The 24,391-nt window shown below is 41.0% G+C and overlaps 1 protein-coding gene across 1 annotated transcript in view; it reads right to left on the minus strand.

Moving 5' to 3' along the window:
• The window catches only part of tcea3 (transcription elongation factor A (SII), 3), a 77,806-nt gene that overhangs the window by 29,791 nt on the left and 23,624 nt on the right, over window positions 1-24,391 (minus strand). Inside the window, exon 2 of the mRNA XM_088602863.1 lies at window positions 11,536-11,658. The gene's annotated coding sequence lies outside the window, so the exon portion shown is untranslated. The remainder of the gene's footprint in view (window positions 1-11,535; window positions 11,659-24,391) is intronic.

Raw genomic sequence — 24,391 nt, forward strand, 5'->3', positions numbered from 1 at the left:
GCTCGAGCATGGCAGGACGGTACCCTGTCAGTGTCCCACCTTCGCCCTATCCCTTCCTTGGGGTTCGAAGCCACAGACCACATCAGGAGTCAAGAGGAAAAAACGCATGAAGCGAAGCAGAGACATTGTGATGGAAATATTTTCCAAAAAGCACAACTTAAAAAAAAAGTCATATACTGTACCCGTTTTTATTGCTGCCTACAAAAGAGTTAATTACATATGGTTAGACACAGACGTGGAATCATTTTATACCCTGTCTACGGACAAATCCTGCGGTTCTTTGCAAACTAGTGATTTTGTTTTCCCTGCACACTTCATTTCTCATGCTTGTGCTACCACTTTGACACGACAAACACTAGACACAGACACGTCAGGGATGCGCATCGGGGGCAAGACCTACTCCTTACAACAGACACCCCTTTCCTTCACTGACACCTCCCTGCGGGGGTGAGATCAGATAGCACAAGTCAGAAATGTAAAAAAAAATAGTCACAGAAATTTTGTATTTACTTCTTCACAAACCTCTTTTCTAGGCTCCCAAGGTCTCTGCCTTAAAACCTGCTAAAATATAAATAATGCCTGTACTTGATGGCGAAGCACTTGGAGAATCAAAACCATTCCAGTCTTGACACATACAAAGTGATTCGAGCTTTTGGCTGAACACAATTTGCTGTCACTGATGAATTAGAACTAATTCCTAATGGTCTGGACAAGACTGAACCTTAACAGTCCTGTTATATTTATTCACATGAAACAGGGTGGGCATGTTTTACGTTTAATTTTGGATTTTTAAAACATGCAAAGAGGATTAAAGGAAAGGTTTAAATATGAGTTAAACGTATTGCACAGGCAAACCGAACCCTTTCAGCTTTTCTTCTGGTCCGGATTAGAAGAAAGTTTTGAAGGAAATAATTATTAATACCTTAGGTACTGTGTTTTATTAGTATAAGATAAGGTGCTACTTAAAACGACATACATATGTATTCATAGACACAGAAATCTTTATAAGATGTAAACCTGATTTTATGTATATATACAATGATTATATTTGCTTATACAGTATGTATATGAGTGTGCTTATTGGCCTTCTTCCATATCCCACAAACATAAGCATTCAATGCAGCTGCATTATGAAGGTCTGCTTAATGCGGGGCCTGACCATAACCTACTAGAGACATTCTAGTGTTATTACTGTATAGGTAGGCTGCAGGAGAAATCTCCGTATTGCAGTTCCGCCAGGTAAATAAGGAGCCCCTTATTCCTCTGGTCTTTTTAGCAAGGGGGGCCTGGATTTCTCTCAGAGCCTGTAGTGTTCTGGCAGCAGTGCTAATGGTGTTACTATGCTAATCCCTTCTTGTACTCATTTCTTTATCACACTAATCCTCCAGGAAAACTAACTAATCCATTTAAGGGGTGCCCCCCCCCTCCTCATTCTTAGTACACTAAACTAAACACAGTGTTAGTGCTGAGCCCCCCCTCTCACCCCCCAAAAAATTCCAGATCTTGCGGCTCATCCGTTTTGTTTCCTCAGCAGTGGTGGAGAGGGCCCGGATGCCGAAGGACAATTTGAAAGATTGTTTGCAAGATCAGGGGAGGACTTTACAGCCCTTACCGTGTGCCAGACAGAGAGCAAGCAAGCCAGGAGAAGCACCCTGGCCCTCTCTCAGCTCCCTCTCGGGTCTCGGGGACTGGGGCAGGCACAGCACAGGGGCTTCCCCGTGGGACAAGCAAGCGAGGATGAGGCCTGGTGACTCACAGGCAACCTCTCAACTCAACAGCATTCAGCCACATATTGAACATATCGTTTCTGAGTAAGGCAATTATAATATTAATGACTAGAAAAGGCTACATCAGGAAGGCGTGACGATATCAGAATACAGTAAGGATCAGCATTTTGGGTCCATTGCAAGAAATCTGATCTCCATGATAATATAATGATCATTATTGAGTACCCCAAATAAGCAGTGATTTTGCAGTGCAAACTACAATCCTTATGTCATGAAGTATAATGAGTAATCTTAAATACACATTTATTGAATTATTTTACAGTGTTTAAACAATTAATGTACTTGAAATACTTAATGAAAGTGCAATAAATTCTACATAAATAGCCCACAAGAAGGACAATATTATTTACATTTCAAATAGTGAATGAACGGACAGGTGTGTTTATTGATGGTGTTATTCTCTGAGATTCCATGAGGCTTGTAAATTCCTAGATGCAACAGGTGCTCAGCGTTCAGTAATTAAGTTGTCAAAAATACGACTATGAATTAATTTATAATTGGTATAGTTATTTAAAAAGTTATCTCGATTAACGCAAGAACTGCAAAAGATATACTGGAAGCCTGCCTGCTTGAATACCGAAGATCACCTGGGTGCCGTTGCCAGGATTGAAGGTTGCCCATCTGGGAGAGCTGCTGCCTAGGGAATCAGCAGGGAAACTGGCACTTTGATGGGCAGTACCAGTCCAGCTTCATTTCATTCTTGGGATCCATCTGCGTAATTGTTTTCAGCCTCAGCAGCTACCGCATGAGAAATTCCAGGAAAGATAACCTGCTCATCAGCAGAATGAATGCAACTCAGCCGGAATAAAAATAGTATGCACGCTCAGAAGCTGCTCAGGAGTTATGTTGACAGCTGAGAGACTAAATTGCTGTCTCCTGTGGGCCATAGAACATGTGAGACGGAAGCTAAGAGACTGGTGAAGAGTTTTATTCACAGATGAATGCCATTTCACCCTTAAAAGACCTGACAGGAGACAATGTATGTGTGACTATTGCGATGTTCAAGCCAACTGGTGAGAGGGTGGAATTTCAGCCATGTGTGTTAGGATTCACCTAACACAAGACTGACTTTGGCAAGAGACTGAGGCCAATCTTCCTGCTGAACAATACAGTGAGAAACTCCTTCATTGAACAGTACTTTCTTTCCTCCTAGTCAATCCAGAAGTAAGGATTTTCTTTTAGGAAGACAAGTCTACACAGCCTCTAGAGTCCCTAAGTTTTAAGAAAATAATGTTGATATCTTACAGTGATCAACTTTTTCTCCTGGTCTGAATCCAGCAGAACATAAGTGGGACCAACGTCCAATGCCAATAACAAAAGACAACCAGTCAGCCTTGACCAGCTGGCTGAAGCAGCACAGGAAGAGTGGAGGAACATCCCACAGCAGCCTGTCCAGAGGCTGATGAGGTCTGTTTGTCAGGCCGGCAAGGATTGTGTTAATGTTAGAATATAATAAAGGTTTCAAATGACAGGAGCCCATTTGGTAATTAGTGCTCAATTATTTCAAGAACCTCATCCAGCCATTTCTGGATAGAAGCCACAGAATCATCTCGACTAGGTGGATGGGTCGCTTCAGATCCATAATCCCACAACATGTAAACATGTTGGGTAAAGAAGCACCTGACGCCGTTCTCGCTTTTAAATCACCTGGTGAAAGTGAGCTGGTGCCCTCACCACACATTAGATATCAGTGAGGAGAAGAACAGAGTAGTAAACTAATTCAAAGATGGGGAGTATTAGGAGGCATTGATCGATAAAGACCAGGGGGGAAATGTGGTCAGGACACTGGGGTTAACATCCCTACTCTTTTACAAAGTGCCCTGGGATTTTTAATGACCACAAAGAGTCAGGACATCAGCTTCTAACAGTATAGTGTTCCCATCACTATACTCGGGCCTTAGGACCCACACAGACCACAGAATGAGCAGCCCCTCCTGATCCCACTAACACTTATACTGCATATGTAAATTAACTTCCACAGTTTCCACTTACGCCCTCTAGTTCATGCTGAAGAAATCCACTGGGGTAGCTTTGTCAGAACCTTCAAGGAATTTTGATTGTGTACTCAGGGGAGGTCTTACCTGATATTGCCGTTGTAATGATTTTTTCTTTCTTTATTTTTGAGAACAGATAAAGCCATTTTAAGTACAAACGACATTACCATTTGTAATGCTTTTCAATTGGCCGGTGTGCCACCTTCCATACTGAAAATCTACCATTTGATCAGTGCCTTTGTTCACATCTGTGATTCATTTATCTGATTTTTTTTACATTCGATTAAGTCTGTGTTACATTCATTTTGTGCACCATCCAATGCATTTCATTTTATTTATTTGCTAGACCCCTCTATCCAATGTGATACTCAGATCAGATAATGACGATTTGTACAATGAGACCATTTCACATGTAAAACTACTACCAAACAACATAGTGGAAAACCACACTGAACAATGACAGAAAAAAAAACAAACCAATGTATATAATTTAGTTTTGTTCAGAGTACAGTATATGTATTTTTAGTAAGTATATATTCGTTTTCAAATCAGAAGAAACTTATCCTTTAAAAGAGGGTTATAGTATGGTGTGTGCTGAATGCATCAGTGAAGACAATCTGTTCGAGAGGTTATTGCCAGGATCTGAATGTTTTTCACGGCATCTCATCTTATAAAACCATCCTGTTAAACAGTCAAGCTGCACTTTGAGTTTCCACAGTGAAGACAAGTATTGAAACTTCCTTTCCACTGCTGGAACTGCAATTGTGCTACAAAGGGTCAGGAAATTATCTTTTTACACAACGCTTTCTATCTGTGTACAGTCCCTCCTCTCAGAAACATATGGTGAATGGACTGCAATATGTTTTGAAGAAAAAAATAAAGCAGATAGCATCAGTACTGCCAAGCAGAGGAACATCTCTTGACGTTATGTAAAAGCTTGAAATCATGGTAAACCAGCAACACACAAATGGTTAAAAGAATGAAAAGGGAAGGCAACTGCAAAAATCATATATACAGTATAGATTTCGTTAGGTTCCCAATGTTAGCAGTAATAGTCTTATTGTAGCTATCTCACCTCTGTTCATTGTGGCACACTCCTAGAATTCTCCAGAAAAAGAACAAATTGTAATAACTCCCAGTAATATCTATAATAAGTCTATATAACTTTATAAAAAATTGGATGTAGGACATAAATAAAAAGTCCGTCTCATCAAAGACATACAGCTCTATCTGTAGATGAGCCCTATTTTTTCCTTTGTTCAGTGGGATATTGTTACTGTCCTTTTGAAGAAGCTCACTTTTCATGACCGAGAGAATTCTAATCAATTCTAAAGGTAAGTAAAAACGTTTGTCATCTTTTATTTTGAAGAATCTCTGCAGTTTGGTTCACGGATAAACCAAATCTTGGGTCATTTTATTGTGTTTAAAGTACCCTAAATAATACTACAAGCCGGAAGTAAAAAAATATATATATATACTGTATATAGAAAGGAAATATTTTCATTTTTTAGCCCCCTAACTATAGTACACAAAGTGTAAACCACAGAGGTTTTGGTGCTCAGTTATAATTACATCTTCCATAGCTAAAACATCAATAATTGATTAGACTCCCATGTTACCCATTAACATGTTAACATTTAATCAGTGGGTCTTCAGAGCCGGAGCAGAGAGGTGCTGTCTGTCCTAATTACTGGAGTGACACCAATGGGCAGTGCAAGAGCTTAGACCCAGAGATTAAAACCAATGACTTTAAGCAGTATAGGATCTGAAGGGTATTGTGACACTGCTGAGACTCTGAATGGGAACTGTCCATTGACAGATGGTGACAAGAACTTGTAGGAGATTTGCAGAGATTTACAGGGCAGCAAGACTGTTATTTCCTTTCATTATATCCTTTTACTCTGAAGTCACTCACTCTGAGTGACTTTAATTAAATCTCCTTTAATGTTATAAGAGCAATATCACAGTTAAGCATGACCACCTTGTGAGTATTACACACAGCGTTCGTTTGGCAAGTGGAACATTTTGCTTAGAGTTAGTACCTCTTGGTTTTCTCCTCTCCGAATACAGTGCCTACAGAAATTGCTCTATAATGCAACATTTTATCACAATAACACAGCCTGCTTAGTATTTTTTATTGTCTTATCAGGTTTTGTTATAGCCAAGAGAAAGAGGTTGTGCCAGAGTTCGTTTAAGGATTCATGGCATATGGACAAGAAATAGGAATGAAGTGATAGGAAATGAAACGCCCACATTTCATTGGTTTAGTTTTCTGACAAAATACAGCTTTCATGCTACACTGTTATTGAACATTCCTTCCCAATCTCTTTCTTTAATCACTCATCGCATTTCTCCTTTATATAAGCATCAGACATCATTATACATCCTGCATCTGAATGCCCCACAAAGATTTCATGAGATGTCTAACCCCTTAACATTTACTGCCTGAGAAATTACTAAAAGTAGTAGTTTTATATTTTACAGACCTGGTAATACCATTCAATATTCTGGGTTCATTACAAGAATCTTGGGCTGCATAGATGAATGTAATTCCTCAATGCCCATGTCAGTGTTTTTGGTATTGTGATGAATCATAGTTAACAACACATTTAATAAATTCTCTTACACTTGCTGCTTATTTTAAAAAAAACATTATCATGTCTCGTTAATTCAATACATTTTAAAGTTATAAGATTATTTGTTTGCATCTGAAAGAAAACAGCACTGCCAATATTACAGAAAAAAAATTAAGTCGTAACAAATATCCGCTAACTAGTTCATATCTTTTTTTCATTGCCATGAATTCTGGTATTTAGCAGTACAGTAAAGTACTTCTGGATTTTTTGGGATGTGCTGGTTAAAAGAATGTATTCTTGCCATTGCCAGTTGGAACGGCAGGAACATTTATTTCAAGTTAAGCTGAAATCCATTTAAAAGATATTAAGACTTAGCTGACACTACCAGACATTACCCAGGTGCTTTCCAATCATACTCCTTATGCACTGCGTTATATCTTGTTCTGTCTAAATCATTCCCCACTAAACAATACCAATTATAAATTGTTTTTATATAGAATTTACAAGTCGCTTATATGAAAATACTTTTTTAGGTTCTTTTCGAGGTTCTAGTTTTGCCCCTCTGAAGTTACCAAGTCAGCTACAAGTACTAATCGTCTGTGTAAAAATAAGACAGATTGGAGATATTTTATCTTCATATAAACATGGTGGGGAAGGCACTATAATACAGTACATGTGTTATACAGTAATATTATATAATGTACAGGACAGTTTCCAACCTGAATAGAATATCTTTGTTTATAGGTGATGATGATTCAAGCATGGTTGAATACTGAAGCACTTTTCATAAGAACTACTAGGTAGATCAAATGAATATCATCAGGCGTCTGCAGGCAAATGAAACTGGTGAAGGTCTTGCTCCAGAATTTTTACACACTGCTAGTGTTCTTGGCTGCTCCCAGATCAGATTGTAGTTGCACATCTTCTGAGGTTTTAGCTGAGATCGCCCCAGCAGTTCCTGAGACGGTAGCTGATAATGTTGGGTGTGTAGGGCTTGCAAGGGTCCTATCTCTTGTATAGACACTCCTCACAATTCCTAAAGTTCTGTGTGTCACATCCAAATATTACCTGTAGATGTGTGCAGGGGTGGTGGGATTATAGGGAAGCGCAGAGAAACAGCTGCTCTGTCACAGGAAGGAATGAGACCCATACAGCACATGCTCCAACTCCTTCTCCTGTAGAGTCATTCAACATTTGACATGCTGTGAGCTCCACAGTGCCTAACAGGAGAGTAAGCGTCGATTGGAGGAACAGCATGTCTTTTGCTGACATCATTGCAAGCCGACAGGTGCTCAGCAACTTAAAGCAGCTGCCATGTGCCAGAACAGAAAGCTGAGAAAGCCTTAGCCAGCAAATCCCACCACTGCTCCGGTGGTGCTCTGTCAATTGCATGCCTCCTCCTTACGGTTCCTTACAGGCTGGTGGCTTGACTGGATCACAGAACCCAGCCTGTGCTCTCAGCATCCAAGTAAGCACTTTTGTTCAAAACACCATCCCTGAATGGATATTGCCAGAGATCCCCAGAAACCTTCCAGAAGCCTTCCCATCACAATGAAAACCACCACAGAATGCCAAAAATATAAAAAATGGTCTGATTTTTATCTGAAAGGAACGCAGTTGTATGTCGTTGTTGGCTGTGCTGTGATGGAGGAGCCGCCAGTGTCTGAAGTGTAAGATGTTGCAGCTTTCCTTCTGGACTATGGGAATGGAACCTGTCAATGCTCACACCCAATTTAAACAAACCAGTCTCATGGCAATACTATTCTCCTTAAATCTTTTTAAATTCATATCTTTACAGAAACCTGACCTGAGAAAAATCAATCGGCACACATTTTTACATTCCTGCTCCCCATCAGCCTTACGCCTGTAACACCCCCTAGGCCTTTGTCATTTGACCTCTTGTAAGAAAATGTGATGACTTTGCACGAAGATACAATAACGTGCAACACAAATGCCAAGCACAGGATGGAGAAGGCACATACACTACAGCTCGGCATACAAGTACAGCTTGGCCTTGAGTATCAATGACACAGTAGGCACTGGTCCTTTTTACACCACAGAGGTGTAAAAGTTGCTCATTTTAGAACAGCAGGACGCAGTAATTAGCAAAATACTCATTAGTGCTCCCTCCTCTCTTGTGACGCAGTTGCAATCAATGCCAGGGCCTAGTATTTGGTGATCAAATCAGTTATCTTGCACACCATTGAGTTTATATTCTACAGTATAGAATTTGTAAAAAAAATGTATATACCTACAGTTAGACCAAAGCAGTTATCTACATTAGTAGTTGGACATTTACCAATATGACTCAGTGCCCCAGCTGAAGAAACCATTCTACATTTGTAACAATCATATTGTATATTGTTTTAATTGATTTTATGCCAAGATAATTTAGACCCAAAATATTCAGTAGAGTGCCCAGAATGGGCAAACAAACTTGTCATTTCCACAGTGCATGCAGGCATTTTTCAATGGCAAGCTGAGAGGTTTTCTTTCTCTCAAATGCACAACCAAATCTGGAGAAGTCCCAGCAACAAACTGACAGCACACTGTCCTTGGGGCTTTTTTGATTGTTATTCTATCCCTGTCTCCCATTTTCGCAAAAGAGAGAGAAAAAGGGGATCATCGGGGGCAAACCAAACATCTTTCAGCTGCACTTTTAAGTTGGAAAGCAGATTTATTGCAGCCATATGAGATTCCAGCAGCCCAAAGGAAATAATGGGAATCCTGTCCAAGAAGAACTAATGGAAAATCCCTTTGGATGGTGTGAGTTCACCCTGGGGTCAGTGAGTGCAAGGTAATTAGTGTTGTTGGGTATGTCAGTTAGCACCAGGTAGTGGCGTCACAGGAAGATAATTAAGATGGTATCACTAGGTAGCAGCTGGCAGGGAGTCTCCTTGCTGGGTGCAAGTTCACTGGCAGTGCACAGATATTGTATGTGCACAGTGGATCGCTTTGTGCAAAACAAACGTTTCCAGGCTGGGCAAGGAGCCGGATGCCTGCACAGAACTTTCTCTCTCTGTTTCATCAGTCCCTTTCCATTTAAAAAAAATATTTTTGGAGGAGGGGATAAATTCATTAAACTCGCCTGCTGGCTGGCTCAGGAAAAGAAAGAATGCAAAAAGATATCTAAGTTTCTTCCTTTCATGACCAAAACGACTGCGCAAAAGAAGAGCTTGCATGAAAAACAATAAGGTAAATGTCCCAATGTTGCAGATTTCATATTGAGCTGGATGGGAGATGCTGAGCAATCATACTGTATCAATTCTAGATTTATGCCATCATCACCTCAAGAGGGTTCATAGGATCAAAGATCTAGCACCTGGAGGGAAATTAGCAACACAGAGAAAGCCCAGAGCCTTCATCAAGATAGTACTAGTGACAGATGGCACGCACAGGTACTGTATACATTAGTTAGATGGGCATTATGGGACAAGCAGGGATCTCCATGGATAGAATACACTTCCACTCACATATAATACAAGAATTTAAAGTAACAAGCAGAGAGAGATTATTACGGTCAGAGAAACAACTCTGAAACGGTTAACAGTTCCGTATCTCCTGTACCAAAGGTGAGACTAGAGAAAAGCCTTTTTCTGTAATGATCCATCAACGACGCATCTCATTCTCTGAATCCAATTTTACACTCCCTCCTATGTTTTCACCTTCCCCCTCGTGCTCCATTCACTTCTCTGCAGCTCTTCTTCCATCCTGGAAGCTGGACTGACCTTTGTTTTCATGCGAACAGCAGCTCTACTTGTTGGGAAGAAAATTAAACTGAAGCTGCCCCACGTCATCACAGGGAGGGGTAACTATGGCAATATCCACCATCCCTGCTGCAGCACGTCAGAGGTCACTCTAACCCCTAAATCCACACTGCTTTTCAGGGTCTTTTTTTGCTGATGGGATCCTTTGTATTCACTCTCCTGCCTCTCAAAAGCGAATGTCACGCAGCTCTGGCTGACAGCAGCAGATATCCATTTCTCCATCAAGACTTGGTGACATTCTGTCACACAGAGCTGAGGTGAATCGCTTCTAGTAAAGCAGTGATATATCAGAAGAATTACATGTGTTTCTGCAGCATATGTATCTAAGAGAGTGCCTCAAGGCTTCACCAGAGAGCCGCAGGGTGTGGGGTTTTCAATTCCAAATGTTTGGTTTCTTAGTTGGACCAAATTCTGGCCATTCAGTCTAAATCAATATCATTTTAAACCACTGGCTGAAACCTCTATGAAACCTGATAGGTTGTGAAATTTTGGGACAAGTGTTGACATATCTAATATTGTATATGGATCATAGCAAATAAAACTGCAGAAGCCATCAACAGACACGCCTATCCCTTGATTTACAAATATAATTCATTTCTTGAAAACTGTCGTAAGGTGATAATTCGTAAACTGAATATGCAATTCCCTTTACTTTGGATTATATGAGTTGTAATAAAACCTTCCCGTTCTTTCCCATGATTCTGAAAAACACCCAGTATTACTTATTTACACACTAACAGAGCACTGAATCATCAGTGTAAGAACACTAACGTTTGCATTTCACAATTACCCTATTCCCACTAGTACAGCGACAAGATAAATAGACAAGATATACGAGATGTAAAAATACTAAGAACGCAGATGCACTGAGGAATGGTGTTATGGGAGGCAGTAGTGAGGTCATGCTATAAAGATTGCATCTTTCAATGAACTGTGAAGCATGCACCTTGATTGCAGCAGACATGTTTTTGGTCAATTAACCTATACAGCATACCTCTGGGGGGAGAGAGGAAACCAGAATTCCCAGCAAAACCCCAGTGAACAGGAGAAGAACATCCAGCCTCCACACATTAGGTACCCCAGCCTGGACTCAAACCCAGGACCCAGGAACTGTGCGACCATACAGTACCACCATCTACCCGTATGTATTTCTTGGGAGAGACATTCGCAACAACCGTATTTGTAATATTACCGCCATCGATCCTCTAGCGAGACAGAGAGATTGAGAAAGCAAGAGACAGACTTAAAAAAAAAAAAACGACCGAGTAGCAGCTCCTGTTTTCTTGCAGTTGTGAAACATTTGCATCTAAAAACCAGTTGGCAGAAACAGCTTTACAAAGTGGGCCAGAGAATACCTGTTTCAGGGCACATACTGCAGAGTGGATCAAACTAATCCAGATGACGGTATTACCTGCTGGTTGCCATGGGAGACTGCTGAGCTGGGCAGGGCTGGGGGGGGCGGGGGGTCAACTGGATTACGTTCAGGCTAAAGATGGCCACACTGGGGACAGCAGGAGGGTGGCGCACTGACCAGCTGGAATTAGAACAGGAGAGAGAGAAGAGAGAGACAGGTCTGGGTTAATGCAGCTTGTTGGTCTAGCCTTGAACAGATTCATGCTCCCGTCTTCCAGTATCATCGTGGCCCGGCATCTGCACTGCAGTAAGAGAATACCTGCTCCTTGAAAGAGAACTGTACAATTTTATACCACCTCACTCCACAACTACATCCACCTTCTGTTGACAGCTTTCCGTTTTGAACGCGTTTCTGCCATTTTCTGCAGTTATTATTCATCCTGATTCTAGGCGTTATAACAGCAGTTATATTTCTACTAAGCTATTACATATACCTTTCCGTTTTTGCTTCTTAAGTCATTTGTAAAACGGCTAGAAGGACAAGGACAATCCAGGGTGCGATAGGTGTCATGTTGGAAGGGGCACGCTGAATAAACAAAGCAAGAAGTGAAGAATTCTGTCATTGGTCTGTAGCTGGATGATCCCAGAATCCTCGAATGGATTCTAAAGTTTTTTTAAGCTTCCATCCCTTTTTAAATTCCATTTATTCCAATCACAGCATCCTGGAAGTATACTGCGTTATTTGACCTAAACAGAAGCTCTATTTTATTAGACTTTTTACAATCCTTACCTTCATAATGAAATCAGAATGGACAATGGAAATGGCAGCACACATATCACAGTACCACTTGGCCCAACTCAAATTTCCTTCCATGGGCCTTAAACATGCATCTGAATTTTGCCCTGAGAACTGTAAACTACTGTATATGTGAGAAGATATACTGAAGTGTGAGCTTTTTCTCACTGGCTGGCTAAACCATGTAATTTGTGCATGACCGAAAGCGTGCCTTCATTTGACCTCCTACTCCCCTTAGTGGAAACTTTTTATCAATTGCTATTTGCTCCTGCAATCAGACTGTTCTCTATTGACATACCAATATCTACAAGAGCACTGAGCAACACAACAGTCAAAAAGAGAGAGAAGCAAATTAAATAGGAAAATACACAGCTTAAAAGGCTATAAGATGTTCACAACTTGCACTGTGAGTTCAGACTCCTGGTTGTAACTCCCGATTCTGCTCCATAAAACAGGGAGAAAGAAGGAGAATTATCCAGTTTCCTGATCGGATTGTGCAAACCCCCATCTTTCCGGCACATGTTCAGTGGGCTAGTGGAGAGACTTCTTCTTGAATCATTGGCAAAACACACAGAGAATGTGTTTGTTTTTTGTTTATTAATTTTATACATGGGCTCCACCCAGTTGCCAATATAAAAGCCAACGACTCCAGGAGACCAACTGACAAATTACCTTTTCAGTTTTCAGTTACCAGATACAGTAAAATGAGAAGAGAACATCTTGAAATGACACAGGGAGTGACTTCTAAAATTCGCCTTGCAGAGGAATGTATATGCAATTGTATTAAATGCTAAAGATGAAGAGAGGAAAGAAGGAACGATGGAACGGGAGCAGAAACCGTTCACACCTAAGGGTCCTGGGCTGATACAGAGTCAGATCACTGGCCAGTAAGACTGGGAGAGTGATCAGTCCTGTAAGAGACCTTCTGTGTCTTTGTTCCGATCAGACATCACACAGACATGCCTGTGTGCGGACGGTGTCATTTCAGCTGGCTCTGATTCATGGCTGGGGGAATTGAAACTCCCAAACCTTTAATCTTCTGGGTTGTTCTTGCCACTGGTGCTCCCAGTTACATAAATGAACTTTGATTAACTGGACTTATTTTTTCCAGTTCTTCGGGCCAAAAAGACATATGGCCCTGTGTGTTTTATAGGAGCTGTATTTTAAATACACCTATAAATCAACAAAAACAACCAAAAGAAAAGTTGAACACAGTTTGTCCAAATTAAGAAAATCACTAGTTTGTTTTGAAACGATGGGAAATTGAGATGGAAGGAAAACCAGAAATCTCTGTGGCTGCTGCAGACTGCTATTCAGGATCCCTGCCACGAAGGGTAAATCCTATCTTGCTTGGCAAACCATCCAGTGGATGAAAATTGTTTTAAATCAATTCACTATCTGTCCTGCCAGACATCTGCAGGAGGATATAGTAATCAAGCCAAAACCACAACAGAAAGAGGATAAGGACATATTAAGCAAACTGCTACCAGAACTGTTTTTTAAGCTGAGATTTGTGCTACATTTGTGAAAAAGGAGTGCAGTGATATCTAACCTTTAAACAAAATCCACCTTGATAAGGGGCACAAGAGAGAGAGTGCAGAAAAAAATGATAATGTTCACTCCTACAGCAGAAGTTTGTCATCCTCACATTATCCTTATATTTTAATTTGGGAGGAGAGGGGATAGACGGAATATTGCAATGGAACTGACAATAAAATACTGTACATTTTTTCAACAAAAGAACAGTAAAGAATGAAGTGAATCAGAAATAAAAACAAGAAAGATTTAGATGACATTGGTAAATGTTCTTATTTTCTTAGACTCCCCAATGCGGAAGGAATCTCATCAAAAAATGACGATAAATACATGGATTCATAATTCTTTTTTTTTCCAGTGTAAAAAGAACTTATGCCTCCGTAATTTTTTCTGCAGAGGTAACCATCAGTGGCCTGGTGAACTGCAATGGATGTCTGAGAACAATACTGAGTGGGACAGATATTTTTGCAATTGGATTTCAACACTGCAGCCAAGGCAAATATTGATCTTTAACAGAAGACTTTGAGGTGGTTAGCTGCTGCTTTAGTCTTTCTTTTCCATTTCTGCCCGATTGCAAGTAAATATTTGTCTGTATCCACCTTGGATGTATATCATTTACAAAAGTCAAGTAAAAATCTTACCGGATATACTGATCCACACAGTTCTAGAGCTTCTGGTTTTCAGGACCTTGATCTTTGTCTTTGTTGCAGGACCACAAGCACATCACAGTTATCTGCACTGCAGTTGAAGAATGTGCATAAGAATGAAAGATCAGTTTGTAGGTAGGTTATTTCAATGTAAGCAACTAATAGCCTATGATATATATTATTTTTTTGCTGATCATATACAATGCTGAGCCCTATCCCATTCTCGTCAGCACCAATGGTACTGTAGGATCAGCACAGGATGGCAAGAGACGTAATGGTGCAACTATGCATGGTGCATAATTTCAATGTGCTTTGAAAGTCAACTAAGAAACCAATATATTTAAATCTGTGAGTAGACCTGGCATGTTGTAAGTTATGCTTGAGAAGGAAGTGATGCAACAAAACCTTTTGCAATTCCCAAAGCCAAATCATTTTATTTCAGGAGCAACGTCTTCTGGATTGCTCAGTTAAATGGCACACTCCCCAAGATCAATTTCCAAGAGCACACACAATAAAGGAGATGATGCAGAAAGACCCTCATTATTTGCACTCGGAAAGACCTAATTAAGCAAAAATGTAAGGGAATATTTGACTTTAACTAGGCTTGCTACAGAGATTTAGCTCCAATCTACACATCCTGCTCTTCTGGATTTGAGAAAATCCAGTGAGGTGCCAGAGAAAATATGCAGATTATCCAAAATTTGAACCAAAGTAAACTGAAGTCCTTCCCAAGAAAAAGGAGGGAGACTGTCTCACTGACTCAGCCCGTAAATTTCAAATATTTTTATTCTAATGAGGAACAGGCAGTGCAAGGTGTGGCCCTGTCTGTATGGCTCTGCAGGAATAGTATTACTGTTGCAGGACCTTAAACAGGATTATCTGATCATGATTCCAATACATATTTTTAAGTGTTCAGTTGAGTGGTGGTTGGTTCACACCCTATATTTAATATGGTATTTCAATACATTTACATTGTAATATTTGATTTACTTTTGCGTTTTTGCTAGAGTTATGGTCTTTAATTGTTAGTTGTACAGAGGTTGTTCCTAAATGCCACCTCACACACACCGACAATGTAACCTGGTCTCCACAGTAATAAAAAAAACATATTCTTCCTGCTTCTCACGTTCTCAGAATGGACTGGCTTCCCTCTGACAGGTTAATCTGAGTTTGCTGCTCTCGACTCCAGCTGAGCAAACTGGACAAACGTGTTTACGGCGTCACACATGATTCTCCGTAAGAAAAGACAGCCCATATGCAAAACAGGATTTGGTTTTCAGAAGAAGAGTTTCAGAAGAAACTGTCACATACTGTAGCAGTGACGGGAAGAGGGAAAATAAGGCAGAAAGGAAGCTGGCTTGACAAAAGCAGAGCTGAAGATGGGGTAACTCCATCTTATCTGAGTTTAATTCCTAGTTACTGTAACAGCTTGCCTTTGCACATCTTGTTGGCCAGAGCAGAGGACTAAATAAAGAACATTAAAATCCTTAGGGCTGTGTCAAGAAGAGTGGGTATTCTCTGATTAGTTGCAGAACCACATATCAGGCACAACATCTACAGGAACCAATGATTTTCAGCGGTTCAGTTGCTACTGGTTGGATCTAAATCAGTCTCCTTTCATGAGTGTAAACATAGCTTGCAAACGTGTCTGACGCTCTGGTGCAGACCAGGAAAACAACCTGCTTACGCACTGAACATCTTGTTCAAATATTAACCTTCCAATTAATATGTGGATAGCAGACGGAAAGCAAATGGTGCTTTTTCCTCCCTCATCCTGTTGCTCCTTTGATAATAGCTTAAGGCACAACCCCAAATCATGTACATGTTTTCAATGCCTCAAATTAATCACCTTGCAGCAAGGGTAATGCTGAAGGATGAAGGAACAGTGCAGCTTTCTGCCTGTTATTCGAGGGGATTCACTATCACTTTTAGGATAGGAGCTTTCCCAGTGGTTTTTGATTTTTCGTGAGGATGCATGAGGATGCATGATGATAACCATTATTTTGTTATGGCTCTAAGATGTGTTGAGACTGGGGTCCTGAGTGGTTCAGCTGGTAAAGGCACCAACCCAAGTGCAGGCTGAGCTTTCTGATCGCGGTTTTGAGCCTGCATCATGGCACTAGCCGACTGTGAGCAGGCTTATCCAAGCAGCGGTGCACAATTCTCAGACAGCCACCAAGAGTACGATGGGATTGTTCTGCCAGGGCTCTGTTGGCTCTCAGACACCACTGCAGCCTCCTGAATGCTTGCAGTCAAATGGTGCTTTCAGTGGGGCCTCTCCTCCAGTCGGCAGTGACCCCCTCGTACAGACCTGTGGTGCCTGTGAGGTGAGGATGAGTTCCACAGATAGTGTAGCTCAAAGGTGGGAGGAAGGGAGTCTGCCAACATTTCCCCATTCTTTCCCATTCATGGGTTCATAGCTGTGTTCTGAGAAGTGAAAAACAAACACCTGCCGATTCCAGATAATAAAATTGTCATTATAACAAAAATAAAAGCCAGTTCTAATTTTATTTTAAAAACGTGACCAGAAGAGTGAGTATTCTCTGATTAGTTCCAGAACCCCATATCAGGCACAACGTCTACAGGAACCAATCATTTTCAGAGTTTCTTTGAGAGTTTGGGCTGACACTTCAGTTCATAGACTAATAGATTAGATCCTAAACTTGTCTTGTCTAACTTTCTATCAGAACTCAGAACCTTGGCACATGACCCACCCTACAGTACACTTTCACCTCGGTTTTTCTGAAAGTCAACAGCCCAGCAAGTTTAGACCTTTTCCCATGTCTTTCTGTAATTAATACATTTCTGGTTCAGCCAAGACAGAAAACAAACACAGTGCAAAGCAAGCCCAAGGCCAAACATAGCAGAAAGATTGTCACAGATGGAGTGTGCTCTAAGCTGAAATCACTCAGCTCTCATGACTGTTGGACTGAGTAAAGCAACAGTCACATGTGCATAAGTGCACTTATGAATCCAGTGAATGCGTTAAACTAGATGATCATGACTGTGCAGTCCAGACACCCAGCACACCTCCAAAACCCCCCTACTTCAAACAGTTCTAAAGCACCCAGAGCCTTCCTCAGCACACAACATAAATGCACTTTTGACACAACCAGTGAATGGTGTTCAATCCCCATGTTACTGCACTTGTAACAGTTAATGCAGTGTTCCTCAACATTAGCAACAACATCCTGTTAACTACAGTGTGGCTACAAAACATAATTTATGTCTTGAACTTCATTCCAGCTGCTTTTGAGCCCCCTAAGTGCAAACTAACCTTAAGGGATTTTCAAGTCAGTGTAAATGTTGTATAAACACACAGCTTCCTTGTAACAGACATCAGCAGAATTAAACCTGGCTTATCCAGGCAGGAGCACAGCTCCATTACTGGGCTTCCTTTCTACCTCGGTGGCCATAAATCTTGCTCATGTTCAAAGACCAGCATGCCTACCAGCGTCGTACAAGGGCGGCTACACCAGCACATGTAAGCCATTAAACTTGTCACAAGAACTGGCATCCTGCAATTAAGATGGCAGTTTGCTTGCAGTTCACTCACAGAAGGAAGTGGGTAGCTACTTGCCAGGAAGCCTTCAAATCTCCTTGCGGTTTTCTAGTTCAAACTGGATATTTTCGTAATTTATTTGCCAGCTTGAATTCGAACTTTATTACGCGGTGTTGCATGCACCTCAATGAAAAAACAGAGCCGTGCCCATGCTGAAGTACCCCATTGCCTCAGTGAGGTCCACATGAGTCTCTGGCTGCTGAGGACAGTTCCAGTCACAACTGGAAACTGGGCGAGTCTCCTGGAAACTGCAAAGCAGGTGAAGTTTCAGGAAGCCACTTTGTGTGCCAAAAGCTAATTTAAAGAGTGATGGCATTATCTAAAGAAAAGACACTGTGAAAGAAAGCAGATGTTCCTTCTCATGGTCATCTATCGAAAGGAATGCTTACACTGCAAGAAGAAAAATTCAAAAAACAAATCAATATGAGCTTTCCATATAAATACAAAGCTTAAGAAAGAGCTGCCTGCTGTTATAGTTTGCTTTTCATAACAATCCCCTCGGATGGATAATTTAAAGATATGTCATCAACTGCATTTCATTTGCTGTAAATATTTATGAAATGAAGTGCGTACAGTAGATTGATTACAATAACTGTTCGTATTTAAGATTAAAAGAAACTTTCGTTGATGTTAGATCAGCTCAAATTGTTTCAACTAAAATCAAGGTTGTATGGGGGCTCCAAAAGTGTTTTGCATGTTAAAGGTGCTTGTTTAGGAGAACTCGGTGATTCGGGTATTATGACGTCACAGGCCAGCTGTGACCAGGATTTGCCCAAGCAGTAATGCGCAACTGGCTCATCTCTGTCAGGGTCAGGGTCTCTTAGTCCCCTGATAAAACAGCAAACCCTGGGACATCCCAGGGTACAGGGTATGTTTCTGCTGTAGTCTTTGGTTTTCCCTTCCTGTATTTTGTTCATCTGTTTATATACTGATAATAATAATAACAATTGCTTACACTTATATAGCGCTTTTCTGGACACTCCACTCAAAGCGCTTTACAGGTAATGGGGACTCCCCTCCACCACCACCAATGTGCAGCATCCACCTGGATGATGCACACAACAGACACACAAGAACTACTTGTATAATCTTCTTGGAAGTCCCCGTTTGGGAAAAATGAAGGACTCAGAATGAAGGAGCAAAGAGACATAGGAAATTGAACATATTATGAATAAGATACAGTAGAAAAAAATGTCATTAGACAGAAGAGCATAAAATGGCAGAGGGATCAGACCTACAGTTTTACAAGAAGAACGGATTGTGACAGAGCCAAGGAAACACAGGAATGATCAATGAATATTCCGGACTAAGGTCAATGAGAATAGCTGAAGATGAAGGTTTGAGGTAGAACCATGAAGAGTCCTTCATCTTGCAGTGGACTGATGATGACATTAATGAAGACCACGCCAATAACATGTTAATGAAAACCAGCATAACTGTTTCTCTGAATTGGATTTAGAAAACGCCAACAAGACATTCTGCAACGGACACAGAAATCCTGTAGTTGCTGTGTTTCTAGTGTGTGTCAGTATGTAGATGGAATTGGAAAATAGAGGAAGGGAAGACACCAAATCCGGTTTAGTATAAGAAACCCAGTGATTTTAAATGAACCATATAAGGCCTGACAGGGAAGTGAATCTTCAATGTGGATCACAAATGTTAAAGATATAACCACCTGGTTAGAGCATTACTTCTCTGACAAACAACTGAAAATATCACAGAATTACAGTAAGTATGGTTACTTGCACACAATTTCAAATACTGTCCATATTAGCACATAACTCTAGCTCATGTAACTTTAAATAAAAAAAACCTACAATACCCACATGTTTCCATCAAGAAAATAAAGCATCCATAGAATAAACAGGATATAACAGAAAAGGCAAATATGGCATTTAAGAACCCAGAAAAGATAAGACCTGTTTTGAGCAGACAGACCAAATCAGAGAAGTTTCCACTGTTGGTATGTTTGTGCAGATCTGAGAATGTGGCAGAAATCACTTCGAGATAACTATTCATTTCAATGGAAATTTCAACATCACCTTCAGGATGTGCACTTACTTGACTAAATAACACTGCCATTCACATTTATACCTGTTGTTGACATTCTTAATAACAAAACAAAGGCAGCTCCTTGTATGTTTGGAAGCAGAACTGGAGCTACTGCCAAGCACCCCTTAAGAACATTAAGCACATACTGTATGGTGTAAAGGACAAAGGTTAGCAAATAAGGAGAAAAATATTATTTTTTTTAAACGTTAACTGTTTAATGCAAGAATCACAGGTGGAAAATAATATTTGAATTAGATTCAGACTAACTGTAGGCACACATATACCTGCACTCTGACAACATAGTAAGAACAAACAGACTGCATGTGTAAGGTTAAGAATGACTAATCTTACTGGGTTAGCATCAAGACTCTTAAGAATGCAAGGAAAGTTATAGTTAGATGGAAGGATTCTGCTTGTTCGGTAACATGGTTTTTTAAAACATATCATATTACAATCCCATAAATACTAACCCACATCATCACGTGACAAGAACATCCGACTTTGGCCACACTTGGAAAAAGCTCTTGCATTGGCCTGGCATAGCCAGGGTCTCGCCAGCAGGCCCTGCCCAGCTGTGCTGGCTGTGAAAAACCATTATATACAGAAGTCTCCACACGGGTGACCTATAGGCAGCTGGGTGGAAAGATGTATTTACTGTCTGGTAATGGACTGGCTCCTCAGAATGTCTGAAGCTTTCTTGGGCAGAAGGCTCTTGTCATCTCCTCAAACTCACACCACACGCTACATTGAAAAAATATCCTGTATGTATATCAGGAATATTTTTTTTTCTTTTGCAAAGAATGCTATCCTCATATCAAGTTACCAGTTACCTCAGGTAACATGTGCAAAATTGTTATGGAATTCATCCAAAGCCCAAGACAAACAAGGCTGGTTTCAGAACATGTGTGGACCTCCTGCCTGCTGTCAGCAGAGTGTGATAGGTGCGTGAAAGGCATGTAAGTGTTAATATAACACTAAGGAAACATCAGCAAACCAGAAAAAAATTGCATAGGGCACCAATGTGTTATTCATTGAGATGCACAGGTGTAAAGAGTGTAAGCTGGGTTTTTTTTTTAATATATAAGCTGCCGAGAGACTCTCATCTCCAGTCTCAATATTTCTACACATGCCACACACCTTAGATAAGAGAGAACCATGAGGCAGGTTCTTGGGTTGGGTTTATACCGTGGACACGGACTGCCTCAGCAGAGAGCATGAGAGAGGTGGGTGGCAGCCCTGCCAAGTTCCCAACTAGAAAGAGTGTTGTAGTGGAAGAGACCCCCTTTGAGCTTTGTGACTTAGCCTGGGGACCCTACACAAAGGACAGAAAACAGAGAAAATCACGGGGGGTGATTTTTTCAACCCTCTTCACACATTCCAAGCCCCGCAGAGCCCATGACACAATTAGCAGAAACTGGGTATGTGGTGGAGCTCTCACACACAAAGCCACAAGCTTACAAGAGCTGCACAGTGACACAGCCCAGACATGAGCTGGCAACATCTGGGCTACAGTCTTCACCCTGCACTCCAAACACAGTGGAGTGAGAACCCTAATCAGAATCACACGAGCTCTGTAATGAACCTCTGTAATTCCCTCTTCTTAACAGCAATTAGAGAATCAAATGACAGGAAAAATACTCTTCTTGGTTACATTCAAGATTGAGCATTGTTGGGTTCTGAAAAATAAATTTGTCTTTAAAAATTCTTTGCTTGGAAATTCCTCAATCCCATAAGATTGTATCAGAGATGCAGAGATATGTGCAGTTTCAATTTAATACTGAAAAACTATAATCCTGTAGCATATTTGACCTAGATTCAATAAAGATGTTAGCATAATAGTAGTTAGCAGTTGATGCTAAATAGAAATGTGTATATTCTACATATTTCATACATTTTCAAAAACTGCTTAGTCCAGTACTGGATTATGGTGAGCCAGAGTCTAACCTGGCACAAAACAGAGATGCCAGTCACCCAAGATGCCAGTCCATCGCAAGATACACAGACACATTCATTGGCACAGGCACGTGGGGAGCAATTTAGATGAGATGGGAATTAACCAAGACAGCATGTCTGCAGAAGGGCCTGTTTATAAAATGATAAACATATTCAAAACCAAAATTGATGTATTTTTCTCTTTTATCAAGTCATTTTGCAGACTTGCTGAAACGTCTCTAATAGGAAGGCAGGTAATTTCTGTAAGTAGTGCCATGTTGCAGCCAGATCGTTCTGTGCAAATCCAGGAGCTTAATTGTTCTACAGACTGGTTCCAGATAAACAGTCTGGCTGGTGCATTTGAACCTTGTTGATAAGTGTTGGCTCCCTGTTCAAAGAGAGTGCCTCTTCTGATGTTTGGTGATGCAACAGCATGTTACACACGTGTACTGTACAGCACAGGAGCAATGAAGGGATTAAACATGTTGAGGGCCTGTTGATGAAACTTAAACATTATCACCATTATCCTACACACACAAGGTGCTTAATGATTGGCTGTCAAAGTGAATAGCTACTGTATAAGGGTCTTAAACAGCACTGTGTGATGGGGTGCTTAAATTACACACTCAAACCTGATGTAAAAAAAACAGAGCTTTCAGAAGACTAGAAAGAAAGAGGATGTCTGATGCTGTGATAGAGCTGTATTTCACAGCACAACAAAACTGCAGTTGCACTCCTGTACAAGCCATTTCCTAAATGTTGCACTGCATTGGATTGGGGGTAAGTAGTTCACTGAATCCTGCACACGTTGTCCAGTAATCTTTCAAACTGGAAATGTGAAAAACTCTGTCTGAGTAAATGTGTTGTGTAGGATTTGTTTTACAGAAATCATGCAATCGTTTTAGTGCCTGTCTGAATTTCACATGGCAATGTCACTGGGTCCTCAGCTCGCAATGGGATTCTCTTCTGTAAGAACATAAGCAGAGCTCCAAGTGAGCTCCAAGTGTCTGATTACAGGCTGCAGATTCCTCTGGCTCTCCAGGCAAAGGGAATTACTGGCTGAGGAGATCTGCAGCCATTCGCAGCACTGTTTTTAATTACAGAACACTGTAGCATTTTCTTTCAGGTACAGACTTGTGGAAATTCACTTCACCAATTACAGACAGAAAATATAATGATAAAAGTCTCTTTTTCAGACATTTTCCTCTTTTTTATTTTCTGTCTGTCTTTAGGTAATAATGGAAAATGACTCGTCACATAATTCCCCCGTCCCGTTACAGACTGTTATTATTTCTCAAGCAGAGAGGGCAGATCACGTCAGGAACCTACAATGGGCTTTTTGTTTTATCGCAGTTTCCCTAATGGATTGCTATGGTGAATTTCAACAACAATTTCACAGGTCACCTGTTTTCTTCATGCTCCCACTGTGTGCTCGCTGTGATTTAGCACTGTTTATCCAGTCGAGAGGCAGATCTGGAGCACAATTTGGTTTAATTAACGTTTAACTGGGGGGAAAGCATTTTTTTTTACGTAAGACCAGTTTGACTTTAATGCAGCGAACAGAAGGGAAGGGAAAGAAAGAAGCAAGAATAACCTGCTTGGATCTGCTAACCACAGTGGAAGAGGCTAGATTTCCACACCACAGTAATAGCAGTAAACAGCAATGAAACTGAGATTCTAATTAAAACCTTCTGTTCTTACTCATGCAATCAGTGTATTACACAATGAGTAACTGAGAAATGTTAAGTTTATGCAACATATTTATGTTTGTTGTCCACTCTGCTTAATTCTTCAGCCCTTCGTTTTGAATCTCCCAGACTGATTTACAGTATCTTGGATCTGCTGTGGCGTCTGCCATGCAGTGTGACGGTGAATTATTCCCGTTCAGAAAAGGAACTAGTTCTTCCGCGGATATGACCATTCCAGGAGTTCCGCGGCCAGCAGGGCCTTCCCATGTTTTAGTCACTTTCATTTCTCCAAAACTCTCACCAACCACGGCTAAGGAGTGTTCCGGATCCTCACAAGCCGAGACCCATAAAGGAAGATGTCTAATTCAAGGTGTGGTGTCTCTGAGAGCCTGACTTCTGATGATCATGGCATAGCAACACAACCTACTAGCAGACTTTCTTTCTGGGGTGGAGATTTTCGGCTTCCGACCTGAAGCAGTCCCTCCACTCAGGCACAAATGGAGCCATCTCAGACAGCAGATGTGACCCACCTCTCTGGTAACCAGAGTGCAAGAGCTGGGGAATGGCGCTGAAGGCGAAACAGCAGCTGAGAGCCGAGCTGAACAGAATCCCCCGGGCTGGCGGTGGGAACTCAGCCAGCGCAGCAGCAGCTGGTGACTCCGACATGGGTGGCGGACACAACCAGGAAGTCCTGAGGGCAC

The sequence above is a fragment of the Lepisosteus platostomus genome, chromosome 13 (genome assembly GCF_059453375.1).
Source record: "Lepisosteus platostomus isolate fLepPlt1 chromosome 13, fLepPlt1.hap1, whole genome shotgun sequence".
Taxonomy (NCBI): domain Eukaryota; kingdom Metazoa; phylum Chordata; class Actinopteri; order Semionotiformes; family Lepisosteidae; genus Lepisosteus; species Lepisosteus platostomus.